General features: G+C 38.2%; 1 pseudogene; it reads left to right on the top strand.

The window, feature by feature from the left end:
* Window positions 1-2,170: 2,170 nt before the first annotated feature.
* LOC139706057 (small ribosomal subunit protein eS24 pseudogene) lies at window positions 2,171-8,339 on the top strand (annotated as a pseudogene).
* The last annotated feature ends 15,609 nt before the right edge of the window (window positions 8,340-23,948 follow it).

A 23,948-nucleotide genomic window follows, 5' to 3' on the forward strand; every position in this document is an offset into this window, starting at 1 on the left:
CCATTTCATTAAAGTAATAATTATCTATAATAAATAATCCAGAAAGAAATGTTTAAATTTTTCATAAGCCTGATTTTAACGAGTTGTTTCAGCCTCCTCCCCACAGGCTTCCTTCATCCAATAAGTCACTAATTTGACAGTGTGGTTTCTCGGCTATATTTGTAAACCATAAATGTAATGACAAAAAGAAGAGCTACAGAAGAAAAAAGATCAGAGATCTGTATAATGTACAAATTGGACACCATTTTGTAATAATCAAGCTGGGCACAGTGGTACATGCCTGTAAACCCAGCAACTTGGGAGGCTGAGGCAGAAGGATTGCAAGTTCAAGCCAGCCTCAGCAACTTAGCAAGTCCCTCTCTCAAAAAGTAAAAAAGGCTGGGGATGTAGCTCAGTGGTTGAGTGTCCCTGGGTTCAATTCCAGGTTTAAAAAAAAAAAAATGAGCAAAAACTGATTATATTGTCATTATTGCCTTCTGTCTAGAGTTGTCAAAAGTCCCCTAAAATGGACATTAATATAATCAATTTTATTTTTCCATCCAATGTATATGTTACTAATTGATTTATGACACTGTTTAAAAACTGCCACAAAATATAACCACAATACCAGTATAATACCTAACAAAATTAATGATAACTTCTTAGTATTATCTATTTTCAGTCTTACCCAGTTATCTCAAAAATGTCCTTTTGCAGTATTATCAATCAGGGGATAAATATTGCATGCCTCTTAGTAAAATGCACTAATCAGAACAAAATATCACTTTTGTGGATTTCTGCCAAAAATGTATAACCTGGATGTAATGAAGAAACATCACTCAAACCCAAGTTGAAAGACAGTCTACAAAATAATTGACCTTTACTCTTCAAAGATGTCAAGGTCATAAAAAGCAAAGACTGACAAACTTTCTGGTTATTAAATCATAGTTCAACAGATGGATTGGATGCTGGACAGAAATGAGTGTTTTCCTTTTGCTATAGAAGACATCAGTGAGTCAGTTGGCAAATTTTAAATAAGGTCTATAGTAAATGTATTACTATTCTATTATTTCATTATTGTACTGTAGTTATATATTAGAATATCCTCATTTTTCAAAAATGCACACTGAAGTGTTTAGATGTGAAGGAACAACTATTTGCAATTTACTCTCAAAAAACTGGGCTAGAGGGCTGGGAGTTGTGGCTCAGTGGTAGAGTGCTTGCCTAGCATATGGGAGGCACTGGGTTCGATCCTCAGCACCACATATAAATAAATAAAGTAAAGGTCCATAGGCAACTAATAGAAAAAAAATTTTTTTTTAAAAAACTGGGCTAGAGATATAGAGAGTGATAAAGTAAACATGGTAAGACCTTAGCATGGAGAGGGTAGGTGGGAATTCTTAGTACAATGGGAGGTTTTCTCTAAATCTGAAATTAAAAGGTTTTCAAAAGGTCTTTTTTGGGGGGTTGTTTAATCACATTTCAAGGAGATCCATCCATTACGTTTGGTTGACTAATTCATTATGGTTCTTATATCTGTAGCAGTTCACATTTCTTTTATGCCATTTATTTGTCAATGAAACTGGATCATTTATTTCACTTTTTTAATTTGGATGATTGTATCCTTGTGTGACATGTTCCTGTATCACCCATTTTTCCTGCAGATTTAGAAACTTCATTAAATTTAAATTCAAAACTTTTTGCAAGACTACTTCATAAGAAGTACTGTGTAGTTCCTATAATATTACATCAGGTACATAATATCTGATGTACTATTTTTAGAGATAAAATTGCTTAGTGTTGGGCACAGTGGCATGCACCTATAATCCCAGCTACTAGGGAGTTTGAGGCAGGAGGTTCTCTTAAGCCCAGAAGTTCCAGCCCTGAGCAACTCAGCAAGACCCCTTCTCAGATAGATAGATAGATAGATAGATAGATAGATAGATAGATAGATAGATAGATAGATAGATCCATTGCCAGTTTGTTGTATCATTATAAAGTTCCCCATATCTTTCATCTAGTATAGTATCCATTGGTAATTATTTTCTATATCCATTATATTTTTTGAGGTTGTAAAATGGTGATTTTCTAATTCTGTCCTTTCTTTATATATAAATTCTTTACACAACATATATGCTACATAGCACTGTAGTCTGAGGTTCTAGTTTTTAATCATCAATGCCAGCCTGTATAGACAGTGCCCCCAAATTAATCTTGGAGTCATGGGACCTGTCCAGAGTTTGAAAAGTCAGTTTCTCCCACATGTGATCCTAAATTGACTGGATTTATAAATCACAGCAGCTCTGACCATGCCTTTAGATGTCCAGGCCTCCAGCTCTGCAGACACCTATGGAAAAATGGTGCCCTTATAATGAACAACGGCTAAGTGAAAGACAAAATTAAATTGTTTTAAAATGAAAGATTTAAAAAGTGGTCCTGTGGGCTGGGGCTGTAGCTCAGTTTCCTAGCACATGTGAGGCACTGGGTTCGATCTTTAGCACCACATAAAAATAAACAAATAAAATAAACGCATGCTGTCTATTAAAAAAAATAATAATAAGCAATCCTGTTCCTAGACCACTGTTTCTAGGAGTCAGATCTCAAATGTCAAGGAATGTATGGAATGTCTTCTACACTGTTCTTCAGTCTTAGAACAGGAGCAATGGAAGAATTTAACAAAGTAAACCAAGAATAACAAGCTTTGAGAAAGAGGTTTTTTGAAGAAAAAGTTGATAGTTTAGAGAACAAGTCAGGTAGATTTTTCTCTTTGCCTCCCTGGCTTTCTGAGGACAAACTGCCACCATGAATGACACAGTAACTTTCCAGACCAGCAAGTTCATACCCAACGACTACTTCAGAGGAAACAAATGGTTGATGATGTTCTTTACCCTGTGAAAGCAACAGTACCTAAGAAAGAAATTTGATAAAAAAATTAGCCAAAATGTACAAGACCACATCAGATGTCATCTTTGTGTTTGGATTCAGAATCCATTTTGGAGGTGACAAGATAAGTTAATGATTCCTTGGATTATGCAAAGAAAAATGAACCCAGACATAGACTAGCAAGACATGGTCTGTATGAAAAGAAAAAGATTTCAAGAAAACAGTAAAAGGAACACAAGAACATAATGAAGAAAGTCAAGGGGACTGCAAAGGCAGATGTTAGTGCTGGCAAAAAGCCAGTCTCTGTGGTGATTGTGCAAATTAATTACAAGGATTCATAAACTGAAAACTTAAAAAGAAATGGTAACTTGGACCCAGTGAAATCCAATAGGAAAAGAAGCAAAATCTCAGGAAACTGTACTGCCTCTAAAAGAAGGAACAAGAATATGGGCACTTCTTGGCCAAGTGCTTTTAGAGCTACATAGAGACTTCTTGGTAAGAACTGCTCCTTCAAGCCTGGGACAGTGATATCAAGTATTCCCTGAAGGTCTCGACAGTCTAAGAAGAAAAATCAGTCAAAAGAAAGTAGCTACTCAAGGTATTACTTAATGGGTGTCCAAATGTCACTTGAATCATAGATGGAGACACAGCCTTTGCGGTACCAGAGGAAACATGCCTGAGAAATTTGTACAGCTGAGACTCCAAATGAAGATGGCAAGGAAGGCAAAACACAGGAGAGCCAGCCTGGATAAGCTATTAGGTCCAATCAGAAAATCCATGCCAGTTAGGATAGTCTTAACTCAGAAAGGTGAGGGTGGCCATGATATTATTAAACAATGGTTGCTTTTGTTCAAACCAGAACCCAGGGACTTAATCTTTCATAATGAAGTTTCCCTTAGAACAAAATGTTAAATAGCACATGTCTGGGGCAGAAAGAAGAGAAAATTAGCTTCAAGTTTTTTTAACTTAAAAAAAAAGGGAAAGGAGCCATCAGATTCTACAAGTAGCATAGGTGACTCAAAGAAGAAAAGGGATCAATTTTGTTGTGACAAACTCAGTCATTCTGACTGGACTTGGAATTACCTCAGTTACCAGTTTGGCCTTCTGAGGGCAACAACTTCACTCTTCACTGCAGTCTCAAGAATATTCACAGCGTAGTTGCCACTGAGGTAGGAGTGGGTAAGGGATGCACTCATGAAAATGGGGACAGCACTTCCCTGAAGGATTGTTGACTCCTGTAAAGGAGACGATCACACTCTTGCTTGGCCTGGAGCTTAATGGTTAAGCCCAAGAAGCAGAAATGAGGAGCGTTGGAAAGAATGAACCTCCTTTCCCCTAATATTTTGCTTCCATGAGAAAGAGAAACCCATTACATAACATTTTTTTGGTTTCTCTGTGCCCTCTGTCACTACTACAAGGGACATGGATGAATTTTCTAACTGCAAATTAGCAAAACAAGAACTTGGCATCTGTGCCTCAGCCCCTTGGTCCTCCTTGTTCTCTTGGAAGCCTGCTTATCTACAGAGAGAATACATTCTGTTATATTCCTCCAGTCTTCAGAACTTAAAATGGCAGGCAGGATCTGTCCATGCAGTTGGAAGCCTCAAGTTGTCCAACATAACTAACTATTCAAAGGTGTCCTTAATTTAAGGGTTTAATGTCAGAAAGTTCACTCTCCCACTTCTGTAAGCCATTTTTTTCAATATTATCTTTTTCTTTTCCTTTTTCGTACCAGGGACTGAACCCAGGGGTGCTTAACAACTGAGCCACACATCCCCAGTCCTTATTTTATATTTCATTTAGAAACAGTCTTGCTGAGTTGCTTAGAGCCTTGCTTTTGATGAAGCAGGCTTTAAACTTGCAATCCTCCTGACTTAGCCTCTGGAGCTGCTAGGATTATAGGTGCATGCCACTGCACCCAGCCCAATATAATGTTAATTAGCAATAAAGGTAATATGTCATATCCCTCTGCTTGGCCATTTATCAAGTGACCCTTCTAGAAGTTTCATAGCCTATCTGGGATGGTGGATATGGCCAGGATATTAGGAAACCACTTCTTAGAGATTCACCAATAATCCAGTGAGAAGGCAAAATAGACATAGTTCTATGTAACTGTAACACTAAGGTTGGGCAAAAAAGCCAGAAAATTGATGGCTAGGATATCATTTGTGAGCCAGATGGACAAAGACATTTTGAAGACCATCAGAACTAGGCTTAGGTTGAGTTCATTCCACCAACCTTAAGACAAGAATTTGAATGCAAATTATTTATTTAAGAGGTAAAGCCAGGAGAAACCAGTTCAAATGACGAAAAATGAAATGGATGGAACACAAAACTGTATCAATGAAGAACTGGGGCTCAACTTCAGTGAGGACCTCTGGGAGATGGCATAGACCACTTTTTATATTGCCCTCCTCACCATCACCACCGCAAAGGAGCAAAAAAAAAAAAAAAAAAAACAACAACCACCAAAAAAAAAAAGCAGAAATATATATCCCCCAACTTGATGGGTTATGGTTTGAGGGCTGATCCTGGGAGTATTCCTTGGAATTTCCAGCCTGCCTTACACATTACTCCAACACTCTCTGGAGTCCAAAAAAGGCCCTTTTACAAAGACTCAGGAGACTAATGGAAAAAAGATGTGGGCTGGGTGCTGAAAACAACTGCTTCAACTATAGACATTGCATAACAGCAAAATAAGAGCTTAGTTGTCCTCAAGTCTTTTTTATGTATCACCTCACTTGACATTCAAACACAATGTTGTGAAGTATCTAGGCAGCAGTTTTTCTCCTCATCAAGAGTAAAGAGAGGATGAGAAAACAGAATTGGAGAGATGAGAACTTGCCTGAAAGTAAGCACAACAGAAATATCCAAAAAATAATATATGGGAATTTAAAATGAGACAAAGCCAAGTCTTGAACTTTTTTTAATAAATGGACACAAAGCAATTCTCTTTAATAAGATGAAGTAGAACTTGAAATCTGAACAAGAATTATTTTTTAATGTAAGTGCTTTGCTGAATTTATATACAGCATTAACACAGCCTACTTCCACCAAAGACATCAGATTGCAGCTATCTTTTGCTTATTCTGCAAAAATAGCCATCCAGTCTCCTGGAAACTTCATTCAACTTTTTCATAAGCTTTAGATGATAGATAGAAGATTAAGCAGAAGCTTCAGTTGGAATCTTATTCCTATAATTGATATTTTGAAAAGCTAAAACATGTTCAGTTCCTGGTGATGGCAATTTGCATGATTGAATGCCATTGCAAGACTGTTAATTCATACTGAAAACATTCTGCAAAATTAACAATTTCAACGTTCTAAGACTCAAGGAAAGCATTGTCCTTTTTGGATTATAAAATTAGACTATAAAAGAAAAAATATTCGAGAACATTCTCAATTACCTTGGACACAGGGCGAGAAATAAATAAAACTACTATGATTTTGGTGTTTTCTTCATTCAAAAATCATTAGAAGAACAAAATAATGTGCTGTGATAAATAGTAAAAAAAATTGTAAATTCAAAGGATAAGAAGAAAGTGAAAGACAAAAAATGATCTCCTACTATCACAAAAAACCCACCCCACCACCTCCATCATTGCCTACAAAGATAAAATCTGAAGCTTAGTATTTTAGGCTCCTCACAATCTGGCCAAAACTGCCTCCTTTGTCATCAAATCTATCTCCAAATCTTGTCAATTCTAACAAAATACATCTCAGTTTCTCTCACCATAACCTACCTAAACTACTGTGAAAGTTTCCTAACTGGCCTCTCTTAACCTGGGCCCATCTAGTCTGTCCTCAGAACAGCTAGAGTGTTTTTTAATGATTCCTTCCCATGTGTGATGACTTTATTGATTGCTTACCCTACATCCACTCTCACTTTCTTTCCTTATAATTTTCAAATTCTTTATGGAACCACTGCATCCTCATTATGTCACAATCATACCGTTGGAGAATGACCCCAACCCCTGCTACAAGGAAGAGGGGAGTTATAACCCACCCTTACTGCAGAGTGGGTTAGCAATGAATAGTAACTAAATCTAAGCCAAAAAGTGTAGGAAGCCCCTGATCGCTGTGGCCAATCCAAGTTGATCAATCAGAGGGAAGCTGGGTTATCTTTAAATGACCTGAAGAAGCTACAATTTCCCTATTCTTGTGAGAAGGAAACCATGTACCCTGGTTGCTGCCAAAGCCTTCTTGCAGCATTGAGAGAAACTGGCCCAGGGACTTTCAGAGAGAATTTCAGAGAAAGGAGCCAGAATCCCACCCCCTCTGAAAGCAGTGCTCCTCAGGCCAATAAATCCCTTTTATTGTTTGAAACCTTTAAGTAGGGTTTCTAGTACATGAAATAAAAGCTTCCCGGTGAACACAAAACCAACTCTAAACTGAAGACATGCACCAAATGTCTCCAATCTTATCCCCTGTGAAATCCCACTCTTTTTCAGGTAACCTTTCTGTCTCGTAAGCAGGAAACCTTACTTTCCCTGCCTCAATGCTTTTGAATGTTTGTCCCTGTTCTTTGTGTTAATGTCTCCTTATCTTTCATTCCTCACCTAAAGTATCTCCTTGTAATGACCCAGTCCCCTGTGTAGTCCTATACTAATGTAGGGCCAGGGAGGTTCGGCAACCCCATGAGAAAAGAATGGGGAAGGTCAGGATGTCAGCTGATCGTCGTCTCAGATGCCACAAGCAAATGTTTCACTCTCCCCTCTGTAAGAATAAAGAGATGGAATCCCAGATGGCTGCTCCCCAGGAGAAAAAGTCATGGAAGCCAGGCCGCACTTCTCTGTGTGGGGGTCTAGAGGCCACAAGCTGGAAGCTGGTGTAGAGTGGTAGGTGAGGAGAGAGTGGAATGAGAGCAAGACAGTGAAAAGACTATAAAGAAGGACTAGAGAGGCTCGAGGGCCGACTGGTTACCACAGCAGAGGTGACAAGGACTTTGAAGCTATGTTGTGTAACACATGGTGTCTGGGTATTCTGCATAAAAAATAATTCTTTGGAAAACAGAAATAGATGTTACCAGGAGGCAAGGAAGAAGATATGGTAGCTACTGCTTAATGATTACAGAGATTTTGTTGGGGTAATGAAAAAGTTCTAGATAAGGGTGACAGGTGTACAACAATGTGAATTTAATACTACCAAATTACACATTTTTAAATGGTCCAAAATGGTAAATCTTATGTGTATTTTATCAAAACTAAAAAAAACATTCGGAGTAAAGGTGTATTTGGGTTTACAGCTTCAGAGCTTCAATCTAAGGTCTGCTTAAAAAAAAAAAAAAGTTGTTTTTGAATTAAATAGAACTGGGCATGGTGGTACACACCCATAATCCTAGCTACTCAGGAGGCTGAGGCAGAAGTATCACAAGTTTCAGGTCAATCTCAGCAACTTAGCTAGACTCTGTCTTAGAAAATAAAAAGGGTTGAGGATGTAGCTCAGTAGTAGAACATCCTATCCAATTAAAAAAAAAAAAAAAAAAAAAAAGCTAGCTCACTGGTGACTCTGAAGGAAGAACTAGAACAGGCCAAGCCAACCTAGGAGGTTGGCACACTAAACTGGTCAGGAGGGGATGAGAACTTCAACAAGGGCAGTAATAGGAATCAATTCAGAAATAGAATGGTCAGGACCACATGAGTTTCATTTTGGACCTGCTGATTTGAGGCATTATGGTGGACACTGCCCAGCTCCCTTCTTCAGGATTAAGGCACACGTTTCCCCTGCTTGCCTGGGCATAGCAATCAAGGCCCACAGCTGCATTCATTTGTGGACATTGTCCTTGACTAAAAGGAGATGCAAGGGATATTGGATACTTAGGAAGAAATGCTTGACAGGTGAACTAATGGGAAGAGATGGCAATTAGAGTTTTGGTTGGATTTAACAACAAAGAGATCATTAGTGACTTTAGTAAGAGGAATATATGAAGAAGGACAAGTTCTGGGTTTCCAGGGGATGGAGGCCACATAAGAAGCATTGAATACTTTGCTGGATCTGACTCTTAAAGAAAGAGTAGGAATCAGGCCATGGGAAGACTAGCTAAGCAGGGAAAGTAGTGTGAACAAAAGAATCCAGAGAAGTGGGTAGTACCCAGGCTTGGCTATGATAAATGGTAGGCTATAGAATTTGAGAGCATTCAACCAGGCTGTCACCATACATATGCCTGAGTTTGACACAGAGTCTCACTAAGTTGCTGAGGCTGGCTTTGAACTTGCAGTCCTCATACCTCAGCCTCCAAATTGCTGGGATTATAGGCATATGCCACCGTGCCCAGATTATTAATACATTTTCTAAAATGAGTTCTATTAAGCCAAATTAATATTCTGATCAGTTTCCTAACCTGTCTAGTAAATTCATTTAAGATACTTTTTATATTTTTGTTAATATCATGTTCAAACTTTTAATTCTTTTTATAAATACACAGGAATAATTGAATATATCAAGCTGTATACATTAAATTAATTTTAATTTATCCATAAAATGAATTCCTTTATGACTATTATTTCTATCAAATCCAATTTTACTAGATATATACTTGTGGAATTAAACCTTATCAAGATAATTTGATCTTTGCTGTGTTTTAAAATTTATCTTTGTTGTGTTTTTTTTTTTAATCTCTAGCAAATTTTTGAGTGAGAAATTTTAACCATCATCAGTTTCTTGTTTTAGGAGATACTGCAGTTGCATTTGAGTTCTTGAAGTGGCAGGCCAGAGGATGCCTTTACAATAATAGTCCAGTTACAGTGGATAAACACAGACTTCAGGGTAAAACTTAGTGTCTCCTTTTACTATTGAAGTTCTGAAGCACTAATAAAATAGTTTTCTTTCATCCCCAAGTCCCTACCTTATGATCAGCCAGTGATTTAAGCTCTGGAGAAAATTTGGTTCATTAATTTATAGGATAATGTTCATCTTGGCACATTCTTCTTTTCCTTGAAAAGTGACACCAATAGTTATTTTCAATCTCCCTTGAAAACAATGAAAATGACAACCATGTGTCTTTTTTTGTATCTTTTAAATGCGATGATTAGTGAAATTCCTTCTTTAACTAGCCTGTTATTATCCCCGAGCAATGGAATAACCTGGGTTAAGTTATTAAAACAAGCCATCACCATGATGCACATAATAATCATGGATTTATAAGGTTGACCTCTAGAAAATTCCTTGATTTTGGAGCCAACAAAAATGGTAAACTAGTGTAGGTAAAACTAAGATGATTAATTTTAAAAGTTAAGAGGGTAAAACTTGATCTGACAGTATACAACATACCACCACGAAGACTATCTTCACATTAAGCTAGAATTAGAAATCCTCACATCTGGGCAGTAGATCTGACAGCAAAGCCCGAAGTGCCCACCATCTGGGTAATTAATACAAGAGAAGAACGTGGACAAGGTCGGAACTCCAGTGTCCCAAAATGAATGCCTGTGTGCCTCTTTCCAAGGGCTCACTACTCATCTTCAGCCTGTCTTCTCTAAACAGCTTCTGTTAATTCACCAAAATCTCAGACCACATAGCCAAATTTATTTTTCAAAAGAAGTTGGAGGGCTGGGGCTTGGTTCAGTGGCAGGGCTCTTGACTAGCACATGTGAGACACTGGGTTCAATCCTTAGCACCACATAAAAATAAACAAATAAGCCAGGTACGGTGATACATGCCTGTAACCCCAGCGCCTCTGGAGCCTGAGGCAGCTTCAAAGGCAAGGAGCTAAGCAACTCAGTGAGACCCTGTCTCTAAATAAAATACAAAAAGGGGTTGGGGATCTGTCCCATTAGTCAAATGCCCCTGAGTTCAATCCCTGAAACCTAAATAAATAAATAAATAAAAGCATTCTGTCCATCTATAACTACAAAAAATTTCATAATAAAAAAGTTGGAAATCTGGATTTTTCAGTGAAATTTCCTGACTTTTAATTTATATCTGACTGGCAAATCTCATTTTTACTCCTGATATTTATTACATGATAAATTAAAAATTCAAATATTACTTACCATATAGACCAGTGTTCTCAAAAGTGAGATGGAATGCATATACCCAGGGAATATTTTAAGTGTTTATTTGTGCATATCCATACACACATAGTACATTAAAATAATTTTGTCTATGAAATTGCAAAGAGTAATTTATAAAGAAGAGATATATAGTCATCCATTAGTAACCATGATGGACTTGTCCCAGAACCCTTCCAGGATACCAAAATTCATGGACCCTTGAAATTAAATGATGTAGAGTTTGCATATAACCTACACAATCCTCTCAGACATTTCAAACCATCTCCAGATTGCTTTTAATACATAGTACAATGTAAATGTTGTTACACTGTATTGTTTGGGGGCATAGTGACAAGAAAAGTCTGTATATATTCAAAACAGACACAATTTTTTTCTGAATACTTTCCAACCATATCAAGAGGGCCAACTATAATTGGAGAGAGCATGAGAAAGCACTGAGAAAACATGTTGTAAAACATTTTACAGATAAAGATGTGGCATAAAAAATTCAAAGAACTGATGGAGACTACATCTCTACAATGTTTTATGGAGCAATGATTCTCAAACTTTGATGGACTTAAAATTTTTATTCCAAACAAATGTTCCTAGACGTCACACCATGGTATTCAGAAACGGTCAAAGGTGATAATAAGAAATATGCCTTTTTAGCTGGTGCCCCAAATGATTCTGAACTTAAAAGTCCACTGAGTAGACTTAATAAACACATGTTGTTAACGTTCACAGGCTCTTGCGTCTAAAGATTCTGGGTTCAAATCTTGGCTCGTACACTTATTTTTCACCTGCTATAGGACTTCCAGAAAGTTAACTTGAACTTCTCAAAGCCTCAATCTTCTAATGTATAGAATAGGATAATAATAATGGCTACTTTGTAAGCTTGTAAAACAGTGTTCAGCACAGGAAAGAGTCAACAAATATTAACGATTTTTCCTATGAATAATTCTTAAATCCTGCAGGTGGTATCAGGAATGTTTCAGGGCAAGGTAAGAGGTCATCCTGGGCCCATCTTATGAAGAACCTTTGTCTGCGCATGATCCCCTCCCTTTTATCATACCCTGCTTTGTTCTTCTAAAAATTCTTTTCCTCTTCAAAGCTGCCCTTGATGTTCTTTTTAACTTGATTTCATCTATATAAAAATATTCATGAATATGAACACTCATCATAATAATCTCTCTACTTATGAAGATGTTTGAAGATTTCCTTAATAAAAAAATAAATTCTAAAAAGTCTATATTCACAAGAACTGCTCCAAGTACTCCTTTCCTAAGGATGGCTTGGATGGATACCACATGAAATTTACACCCAGGCAATGAATTTCAGACACCAAGTGTTCAACTCCTACCATGTGTGCGTCACTGGAAGGGTTGGTGGTAACACCTGTGTGAATAAGTCCTGCATGGCATTCTTTGTGATTCCTGTCAATCAAGCCAGATAGTATTGGTTTGTCCAAGCTGTGGCATCTGGTGTTTTAGGCTGATGGTGAACGCACTGTTGAGATGACCCAGTTAGTTAGGCTCAACTTCAGTCAGGTACAAACAAAAACAGATGATCATAGGAAAAGGTAAAAAGAAGGTAGAAGATGAGTGTTCATTATTACTATCAGGAAAGACTCAAAACACAGGCCCCAACTTCCACAACTCAGCACCAACAACTTCATTAAAAGGTGCTAGATTTGGAAGTATCATTTAAAAATCACCAAGAAAGTTAACAACTACCAACAAGCATTGAATGTTATACACATTAGCAATACTCTATTCTTGGATAAGTGTTAAGAATCTCATTATGCTGAGCTTATAGTGCAAAAAATCCAAATGAACTTTCCCCCAAAGCTAATTATATGAATTAAGACTTCGGTCTCACTGCTGTACAAAAAGATCCAAGGACACATGGTTTAATCAAGAGTCTATCTGTCATGCCCATTATAGTCTTGGTGGTCCAGACATTAGGGCTGCATGGCTACGGCCATCACTATGTTGGACTTACAACCCAGTCAGGAGGAAGAGAAGGAAGTGCCGCAGGTGTGCTCAGTGTTTCTTTATAGGTTCATATCATGGAAGTGTATAAATCACTTCCACTCACACCTTGTTGGAAAGAACTTATTCACACAGCCACACTTAACTGCAGGGTATGCTGGGCCATTTGGTCACCAGCTGGGTGGCTCTGTGGCCAACCTATTAGAGAGAGGGAATGGATATTGATCAACAACTAGTTGAATGTGTTTCATTCACCCTTCTACAGTAGAAACAAAACCTTTTTAGATTTCCAAAAACATCAGTGGGGAGGTTATATAGGATCATGATTAAGTAGATGGTATTTAGAATCAGACTGCCTGTGTGCAAATCCTGGTTCTCTCACTATGTGGACATGGGCAAGCTGTTTAACATTTATGTGCTTCATTTTTCTTAGGTGTATTTTGGAAATAAAAACATTAGTACCAACTCTAAAGGATAGTATATTAGGTTTCCACTGCTGTAACAAATTACCTGAGGCTGAAAAACATATAAAGAAAAGAGGTGTATGTAGCTCACAGCTGTAGAGACTAAAAGTTTTAGGTGGCTCCCTTTGTGCTGCCTTTGATGTGGGCCTCCTGGTGCATGGCATCACAGTGGTAGGAGTGCCTGTTAGAGCAATCACATTGTGATGAGGGAAGCCAGGGAGCAGGAAAAGATCAGGTTTGCTCCTTTATAATAATTTTCTCATGAGAACTAACCAGGGTCCCATGAAAACTGCATTAATTCTTTCCAAGGGCCATCTCCCCTCAATGACCCAATCACCTCCCTTTAGGTTCTACATCTAAAAGTTTCTACTACTTCCAAATTGGCATCACCCCACAGGGGGCCACACTACCAACATATGAACCCTTGAGGGACACACCATCTCCAGCCATAGCAGGTGTCAAAGAAATGAACAACATAATATTTTTAAAGTGCAGAAAGCAGTTTCTAAAACACAATCCCTATCAAAATTCTAATAGCATTTTTTTTTTGCAGAAATACAAAATCTGTCCTAAAATGAATCTGAATGTCAAGGGACCCAAATAGCCAAAGCAATCCTGGAAAAGAAAAAAGTTTCAAATCTCACATTGAGTAATCATAAAGCTATAGTAGTCAAAGCAATGTAGTTCTGTCAATGGAATAAAATAGTCCAGAAATAACATGATTTGCAGCATGTAGGAGGTATTTAATAAATGTGCTATTTTGGTTATTTTCATCATTATCATCTTCATCATAACTAAACTGATATAATTACCCTGTTTCCTCCCCCACCTGCTTCTCTAACTATTGTATGCTGATGTTAATCATCTAGGTCAGGTTCCTTCTTTTTAAAACACTTTTGGATTTGGCAAGAGTGTTGACTAAGTATATAGAGAAGTGCAGTTTAGGCAGGTATTAAGTGAGGAAAAACAGGCTTCAAACTGATTAAGCTTCAAGGACTCAGAACCTGTTCTTCCTTCCAGGGTATGGAACTCAAATGAAAAGACACTGATGGGTGTCGCTGGATAGGCAGCAGCAGTCTGCACGTCTACAGGCAAAGCTGCAGAGCACATAAAGCCAACTGGAGACTCCTCTATGCTATTGTTGGTAACTTTGCATGGAGTCTTTAGAGTAATAGGAGGTATTTAATAAATGTGCTATCTTTAATAAGGGTTATACTCTTATACTCTTGAATGCACTATTTCTAGCACATTTTCAATGTCTGATTGCACAGAGAATGAAGCAGTCAGAGTCCAACGGGGAGCTGGACTTGGAAAACAATTTTAGAGCAGGATAAAGGTCAAGAAATAAATCGTTGTGCAGACAGCACAGAGGTCAAGACCCGGGCGTGCGTTTTCCACTGCCCTCAGCTATAACTGCTTCTGGAGCTTCAGAGGGGATTAGCAAGACCAAGAAAAGTTTCTGAGTGTTTATTGACAGTTGTGCCAGAATGTTGGGTTGACATTGTCTCAGAGCAATCTTATTTGATGTCCCAGGTGGAAGCTGTTTACTTCTTTCTTCCATGACATTATAGCTATCATTTAAATATAGTAAACAATAATGACCAAATTTGAGTTTTATCTCGTGTTCCAAAAGGGTTAGTCCCAGTTTAATTCACTGATGCCATCATCAAAGTCTGCTGCTCATTTTTTAATTTAAAGGTCCATGTGTGGAAAAAATGGTCTGTTTTCAGTCCCACTTTGAACCAAGAGAGGATTATAAATAAATCAACCTACAAGAATGCATGAATCTTATAAACATAGTATAGGAGTTTGCCGGCCATTCTCCATTTTATGTGTCATCGATGCCATAGCAGGTGGATTCTGTTAGAGTCACTCTTTTCTATTCTCTACCATGTCCAAGAGGGTTGATGACTGCCCCTAGATTTATACACTGTCACAAGGAAATGTCACTTCACTGAGTTCGTGGATGCTTAGTGTTTGCTCTTCCATTCTAGGGACCCTACTGCAACCTAAGCTTCCCAGGGAATTTATAAAATAGGGAGAGTTTTTTGTTTCCCCAGGAATTGGGTCATGATTTGGGCCATGGAAAGATGTGTGCAGCAGTGCATACCTGTGATCCCAGCGACTTGGGAGGCTGGGCCAGGTAGGATCACAAATTCCAGGACAGCCTGGGCAACTCAGTGAGACCCTGTCTCTAAATAAAACAAAAATTAAAAGTGCTCAGGATATAGCTCAGGGGTGGAGTACCCCTGGGTTCAATCCCCAGGACCATTAAAAAAAAAGAAAGAAAAAAGAACAGAAAGATATTTGGTATGGGCCCCTCAACACCCTCCAAGGGAATCCTGGGATGATATATATGATAGGCATTTAGGTCAATAAGTAGGCATTAGTTGCTGGTATGTACAGGGAACACCAGTCTCAGATGTTTTAGAGAACAACATGACAAACAAGAGCTGGGTCTATGTTCCAGTCTTTTTTCGTTTGTTTTTGGTACTGGGGATTTAATCAAGGGGTGCTTAACAACAGAGCCACATCTTCAGCACTTTTTTATATTTTAGTTAGAGACAGGGTCTCATTGACTTTCTTGGGGCCTCACTAAGTTGCTGAGGCTGGCTTTGAACTTGCAATCCTCCTGCCGCAGCCTCCAAAGCCACTGGGATTACAGGTGTGCACCAGCATGCCTGGCTCCAGTCTTAATTACAGGTTCTTCACCTGAAATCCCTGGACTCTCTCCCCCATAGCACTATATCTAGAGTTTAGACCATTTACAAAAGGGAATGGAAAGACAATTACTTCTTTATTTTCACAAACAAATTTAGCTCCTTCTACTATGAATATAAGCAACAAATCATGATAGAATTAACAGTGCCTTGGATGGTGGGAACACACAGATATATTCATATCACATTCAGCTGTTGTAGATCTCTCAAAATATCATTTACTCTCATTGCTACTTCAAAATTCACTGAATGCCTCTGGATCTTGTTGAGGAATGCATTAATATAGATGCACACAAAAGTCAACTCAAAGTGCATCAAAGACCTAGGAATTAGACAAGAAACTTTCCAAAACTGCTAGAAGAAAACATAAGGTCAATATTACAACATACAATTAGAAACAATTTTGAAAATTTAAACTCCAATAAAATAGAAAACCTCAAAGACACCAACAAATTTCTAGAGGCATATGATCAAACCAAACTGAGTCAGGAGATTATGCACAATTTAAACAGATCAACTTCAAGCAAGGAAATAGAAGACACCATCAAAAGCCTACCAACCAAGAAAAGCACAGGATCAGACGGATTCACAGCTGAGTTCTATTAGACCTACAAAGAAGAATTAATACCAATACTCCCCAAATTATTCCATGAAATATAAAAGGAGGGAACCCTTCCAAACTCATTCTATGAGGCTAATATCATCCTGATACCAAAACCAGGCAGAGAGACATTAAGGAAAGAAAATTTCAGACTAATATCCCTGATGAACATTTCAGACTAATATCCCTGATGAACACAGATGCAAAAATTCTCAATAAAATTCTGGCAAATTGCATACAAAAGCATATTTAAAAAGTAGTGCACTGTGATCAAGTGGGGTTCATTCCAGGGATGCAAGATTGGTTCAACATATAGAAATCAATAAACATAATTCATCGCATCAATAGACTTAAAGATAAGATATGATTATATCAATTGATTCAGAGAAAGCATTTGACAAAATACAGCACCCTTCCATGTCCAAACACTAGAAAAACTAGGGATAGTAAGAACATACCTCAACACTGTAAAAGCTATATATGATAAACTCAATGCCAGCATCAGTCTAAATGGAGAAAAATTGGAAACATTCCCTCTAAAAACTGGAACAAGACAGGGATGCCCTCTTTCACTATTTCTATTCAATATAGTCCTTGAAATTCCAGCCAGAGCAATTAGACAGACTAAAGAAATTAAAGGAATATAAGGAAAAGAAGAACTCAAACTACCATTATTTGCCAACAACATGATTCTATACTTAAAGGATACAAAAAAAAATGCAACAGAAAACTTCTAGAATTAATTAATGAATTCAACAAAGTAACAGGATATAAAATCAATACCCATAAATCAAATGTATTTCTACACATCAGTGATGAATCCTCTGAAAGAGAAATTAGAAAAATTACCTCATCCACAATAGCCTCAAAAATATTACTTGGGAATCAATCTAACAAAAGAGGTAAAAGACCTCTATAATGAAAACTACAGAACACTAAGGAAAGAAATGGAAGAAGACCTTAGAAGATGGAAAGATCTCCCATGCTCTTGGATAGGCAGAATTAATATTGTCAAAATGGCCATACTACCCAAAGCTCTATACAGGTTCAATGCAATTCCAATTAAAATCCCAATGTCATTCTTTATAGAAACAGAAAAAGCAACCATGAAATTGATTTGGAGAAATAAGAGACCCAGAATAGCCAAAGAAATCCTTAGCAAGAAGAGTGAAGCAGGAGATATCACAATACCAGACCTTAAATTGTACTATAGAGCCATAGTAACAAAAATGGCATGTATTGGCACCCAAATAGACATGTAGACCAATGGTAAAGAATAGAATACACAGAGACAAACCCACATAAATACAATTATCTCATAGTAGACAGGCTCCAAAATCATACATTGGAGAAAAAATAGCTTCTTCAACAAATGGTGTTGGGAAAACTGGAAATCCATATGTAGCAAAATGAAGCTTAACCCCTATTTCTCATCATGCACAAAATTCAACTCAAAGTGGACCAAGGACCTAGGAATTAGTGCAGAGACGCTGTGCCTAATAGAGGAAAAAGTAGGCCCAAATCTTCATCATGTTGGATTAGGCCCTGACTTCCTTAACAAGACTCCTAAAGCACAAGAAATAAAATCAAGAATCAATAAATGGGATGGATCCAAACTAAAAACTTCTCAGCAAGAGAGAGCCTACATTTGGGGAGCAAGTTTTTGCCACACACATGTCAGAGCACTAATCTCCAGGTTATAAAAAGAACTCAAAAAGATTAACACCAAACATCCCAATCAATAAATGAGCTAAGGAGCTAAATGGACATTTCTCAGAAGAAGATATACATTCAACAAATGTATGAAAAAATGTTTAACATCTCTATCAATTAGAGAAATGCAAATCAAAACTACTCTAATAATTCATCTTATTCCAGTCAGAATGGTAGTTATCAAGAATATAAACAACAATAAGTGAGGATGTGGGGGAAAAGGTACACTCATACATTGCTGGTGGGATTGAAAATTGGTGCAGTCAATCTGGAAAGCAGTATGGAGATTCCTCAGAAAACTTGGAATGGAATCACCATTTGACCTGGTTATCCCACCCTTCAGTCTATACCCAAAGAGCTTAAAAACAGCATACTATAGTAACACAGCCACATCAATGTTTATAGCAGCTCAATTCACAGTTTAGCTAAACTATGGAACAAACCTAGATGCCCTTCAATAGATGACTGGATAAAGAAACTGTGGTATATATACACAATGGAATATTACTCAGCATTAAAAGAGAATAAAATCATGGCATTTGCAGGTAAATGGATGGAGATGGAGAATATCATGCTAAGCCAAGTAAGCCAATCCCAAAAAATTAAAGGCCGAATGTTCTCTCTGATAAGTGGATGCTGATCCATAATGGCGGGCAGTGTGGGGAGAATGGAGGAACTTTGATTGGGCCAAGTGGAGGGAGGAAAGGAGAGAGGGCATGGGGTTTGGAAAGATGGTTGGATGAGAAGTACATCATTACCCTAAGTACTTGTATGACTGCACATGTAGTGAAACTCTACACTGTGTACAACCAGAGATATGAAAAGTTGTGCTCCATTTGTGTACAATGAATCAAAAAGCTTTCTGCTGTCATGTATAACTGATTAGAACTAATAAAAATAAATTTTAAAAAATACTCCAATATATAGGCAGAGACATAGACTTCCTCAGTAAGAATTCTTAAAGCTCAGTAAATAAAACCTAGAAAATAAATAGGATGGCATCAAATTAAAAAGTTTCTTCACAGCAAAGTAAATAGTTAAGAACATGAGGAAAGAACCTACAGAATGGAAGAAAATCTTGCCAACTACTCTTCTGACAAGAATATCAATATCCAGGATGTATAAAACTCAAAAAGCTCAACAGCAAAAACAAAAGCAAATATTCCACTTAGTAGATGGGCAAATGACCTGAACAGATATTTCTCAAAAGAAGAAATAAAAATGGCTAAAGCATAAATGAAAAATATTCAGCATCCTTAGCAATCAGGAAAATGCAGATCAAAACTACACTGATGGTTTTCAGGATGGCAGAATAGAACCCGGTGTGGTGATGCATGCCTGTAATTCCAGCCGCTCCAGGGGCTGAGACAGGAGGATGGTGAGTTCAAATCCAGACTCAGCAATGGCGAGGTGCTAAGTAGCTCAGTGAGACCCTGTCTCTAAATAAAATACAAAATAGGACTGGGGATGTGGCCCAGTGGTTGATTACCCCTGAGTTCAATCCCTGTTACCAAGAAAACAAACAAAAAAAAAGATGGTGGAATAGAGAAGGTCACTTTCCTGGCTGCTCCATGGCATGAAACCAAGAAAGGAGACAGGCAGCTTCTCAGCACAGTGGGGTGAATGAAAAAAAGGGGGGTGCTTTACTGGAATTTAATACTGGACATTCAAAGCAGATTGAGTATTCAGGAGGTTAAATATAATGAAATAAGGAAAAATCCCCATTGCATAGCTGTTGCCACAGCCAAAGTTACCACCCAGAGCAGTCCCTCTACAAGCAAAGTAGAGAGATAAGGGAATTAAAGGAACTTGCATTTTTAGGAAGCCTGAGGTATGTTTGGATATGGAGAGACCAGAGATCAAAGATACTATCCAACTAAACTGAAAAGTGTGCTGCACAATAAAAGAAAAGAAACTGCCTCTCTCCCAGCTGTGTGTGGAGGACAGAGGAAGGAACCATTTGCAGCTGTGGTGCCAGGGCTGGCAGCTGGGGGAGCCAATTCCCAGCCAACCTGAGTTTGGCCTAAAATACAGGCCTGGCAAACCCACAGTGCACGACACAGAGTGTGCTAAAGTGACCAAGAGAAAATCAAACATGGACAGAGATTTACCCAGGGGACAACTGGTCATGGAAACCCACCCAGCTCTCCCCCTTCCCCTACAACCTGGCTGCCTGCAGCTGGGAGAGATGTGCTGGTCAGGAATTTGAAAGGGTGGGGATGAGAGAGATTGAGTTTGGAGACTGAACCCAAGACCAAGAAACATGGGGTCTGCAGGTGATGTAGTGGACTAAGAATTGGCTCCACTACCACACAAATGGAACCCAGGAGAAACCCCCTGGGGTGCAGTCTTCCAGCATGGACCAGCAATTGCTAGGCCCAGGAGGTGTGCTGATTTAAAATTTCCAGACCAATTTTCTCAGCAAAGAGCCTGGGGCCTACCTAAGCCTAAACCTTGCCTCCAGGAGTTTGCCTATGGGATTAACTCTCTCACTGAAGCAACCCCACCCCTGAGGGTGGAGCAAGCAAACATCATACTCCAGATGACCCCACCTAACACTGCTAAGAAGGGAAGCTGAGAATCTTTTGAACTCCAAAGGAAAACTCTTTAACTTTTCATCAAAATTTGTTTTTTCATTTCTCTGTTTAATTGTGACCTTAATAGTTCATGGACATTTATATATTGAGGTCACAATTGACCTTAATATTTCATATTCAAATATGAATATATATATTCATATTTGGTTTTTTTTTTTTCTCAGCTCAATTCAAAGTGAATCAAGGACCTAGGCATTAGACCAGACCTTGTGCCAAATGGAAGAAAAAGTATGCCCAAATCTCCATCATGTTGCTTAGAAACTGACTTCCTCAAAAAGACTCCTAAAGCACAAGAAGTAAAATCAGGAATCAACAAATGGAGTGGTATCAAACTAAGAAGCTTATTTATTTATTTATTCTGATCTGTTATACACACTGGCAGAATGCAATTCACACCATTCGTGTCTTCATACATGTACTTAGGGTAATGATGTCTAACTCATTCCACCATCATTCCTACCCTCTTACCCCCTCTCTTCTCCTCTCTCCCCTTTGCCCTATCTAAAGTTCCTCCATTCCTCCCATGCTCCCCCTTCATCGCCATTATGAGTCAGCATCCTTATATCAAAGGAGACATTCGTCCTTTGGTTTTTTGGGATTGGCATATTCCACTTAGCATTGTATTTTCCAACTCCATCCATTTACCTGCAAATGCCATGATTTTATTCTTTTTTAATGCTGAGTAATGTTCTATTGTATATGAAAGACACCGCACCGCACTAAGAATGGAAGACACCACAAGAGACAAATCACCAGAGAGGTTCCGCTTTATTACAAAAGGCTGTGGGCTTATATAGATCTAAGGAGAGGTGGCAGGGCTTAGGTAAATGACGGGTCACCCGTTTATTGGTAAGTTCTTCCAGATGTCAGTTCCGGAGCCCAAGAAGTTAGTTCTTATTGGGGCTAAGGTTTCCCGCCAGCAGGATTTGAATATTGGCGCCGGCGGGAAAAGGAGAGGCAGGAAGAGAAGCTCCTCACGTGCCATGTTGGGGTTTTTGGGGTGTGGCTGCCGTTATATGTTTTCCCAACTGTATATATATACCAAACTTTCCCTATCCATTCATCTACTGAAGGGCATCTGGGTTGGTTCCACAATTTAGCTAAAGGAAACAATCAAGAATGTGAAGAGAAAGGGATCTGGGGTTGTGGCTCAATGGTAGAGTGCTTGCCTAGTATGTGTGAGGCACTAGGTTCAATTCTCGGCACTGCATGTAAATAAATAAAATAAAGGTCCATTCACAACTAAAAAATATTAAAAAAAAAAGAATGTGAAGAAAGAGCCTACAGAAAGAGAAAATCTTTGTTACCTGTATCTCAGAATATTAATCTCCAGGATAAACAAACAACTCAAAAAGCTCAACACCAAATAACTCAATCAATAAATGGGCTAAGGAACTGAACCAGTACTTCACAGAAGAAGAAATATGATCAGTCAACAAATATATGAAAAAATGTTCAACATCTCTAGCAATTAGAGAAATACAAATTAAAACTACACTGAGATTTCATCTCACTCTAGTCAGAATGGCATTTATCAAGAATATAAGTGATAATAAATGTTGGCTAGGATGTGGGGAAAAAGATACACTCATACATTGTTGGTGGGACTACAAATTAATGGAACCATTATGGAAAGCTGTGTGGAGATTACTCAGAAAACTTGGAATGGAACCACCATTTGACCCAGTTATCTCAGTCTTTGGTTTATAACCAAAGGACTTAAAATCAGTATACTTCAGTGACACAGCCACATCAATTTTAATAGCAACTCAATTCACAATAGCTGAACTACAGAACCAACCTGGATGCCCTTCAACAGATAAATAGATAAACTGTGATATATATATATATATATATATATATATATATATATATATATATATATATATATATATATATACACACATACATACACACAAACCCAGTGCAATATTACTCAGCCTTAAAGAAGAATGAAATTATGGCATTTGCCAGTGAATGGATGGAACTGGAGATTATCATGATAACTGAAATAAGACAATCCCAAAAAACAAAGGCCATGTTAAATGAAATAAGTCAGATTCAAAGTCAAGGGTCATATTTTCTCTCATATGTGGAAGATAGAAAGAAAAAAGGGGAGTGCATGCCTATAATCTCAGTGTCTTCGGAGGCTGAGGCAGGAGGATCACAAGTTCAAAGCCAGCCTCAGCAACTAAATGAGGCCTTAAACCCTGATTCAAAGTTTGGTCATTAGCCTGTGGCACTATTGGAAGATGGTGGAGACTTTAGGAGGTGGGGCCTAGTGGAAGGCAGTTAGGCTATTGGAAAACCCTTAAAGACGATATGGAGACCCAGATCCTTCTCTCTCTCTTTTCATTCCAAATGCCATGAAGTTTTCACCTGACTCAGATCCAAGCTGCCAACTACTTGGAAACCAATATTTGGGAGATGAGAGTTCGAGGAAGGAATCAGGTTTATTCAAGAGCCAGAATCTGGGGAATGTGGAGAGGATATCAATCTCAAAGCTCCATCCTGGGGAACTAAGGGGAACAGGCTTTTGTATGGAGGGAAAAAGATGCACTGATGAATACACAGGAAGTCTAAATGCTGAGTGGAGTCTTCCTCAACCAGGGTGTGTGTCTACTATTTTCCTCTGGCAGGTACATTGCAATTGATCTCAATCTCCTGGGACTAGTTCCTGTATTTTCTTTAAATAGACATAGACATAGTACTTTTCTTCAAGTTAAATCTCACAGCAATCTACATGTTTGGTGTCAGTTGATGCAATTATTAAAAGAACAAGGAAGTGAGTTACACATTCTGATGTCATCTCTAAAGATCATCAGATGTCAGTGATCTAGCAGTAAACATCTTAATTATTTAGGTGTGGTTTTCCTATAGAATTTGGAGTGCTGGGTAAAGTTGAGGGGACAAAATCCGTGCAGAAGGGAAAAGAGGGGGAAGTGAAAGTAACTCAGCCATGGACAATTCTCAGTGCCCCAAAGAAACAGCCTCTGTTTCAGGACGAGC

The sequence above is a fragment of the Marmota flaviventris genome, chromosome 1 (genome assembly GCF_047511675.1).
Source record: "Marmota flaviventris isolate mMarFla1 chromosome 1, mMarFla1.hap1, whole genome shotgun sequence".
NCBI lineage: Eukaryota > Metazoa > Chordata > Mammalia > Rodentia > Sciuridae > Marmota > Marmota flaviventris.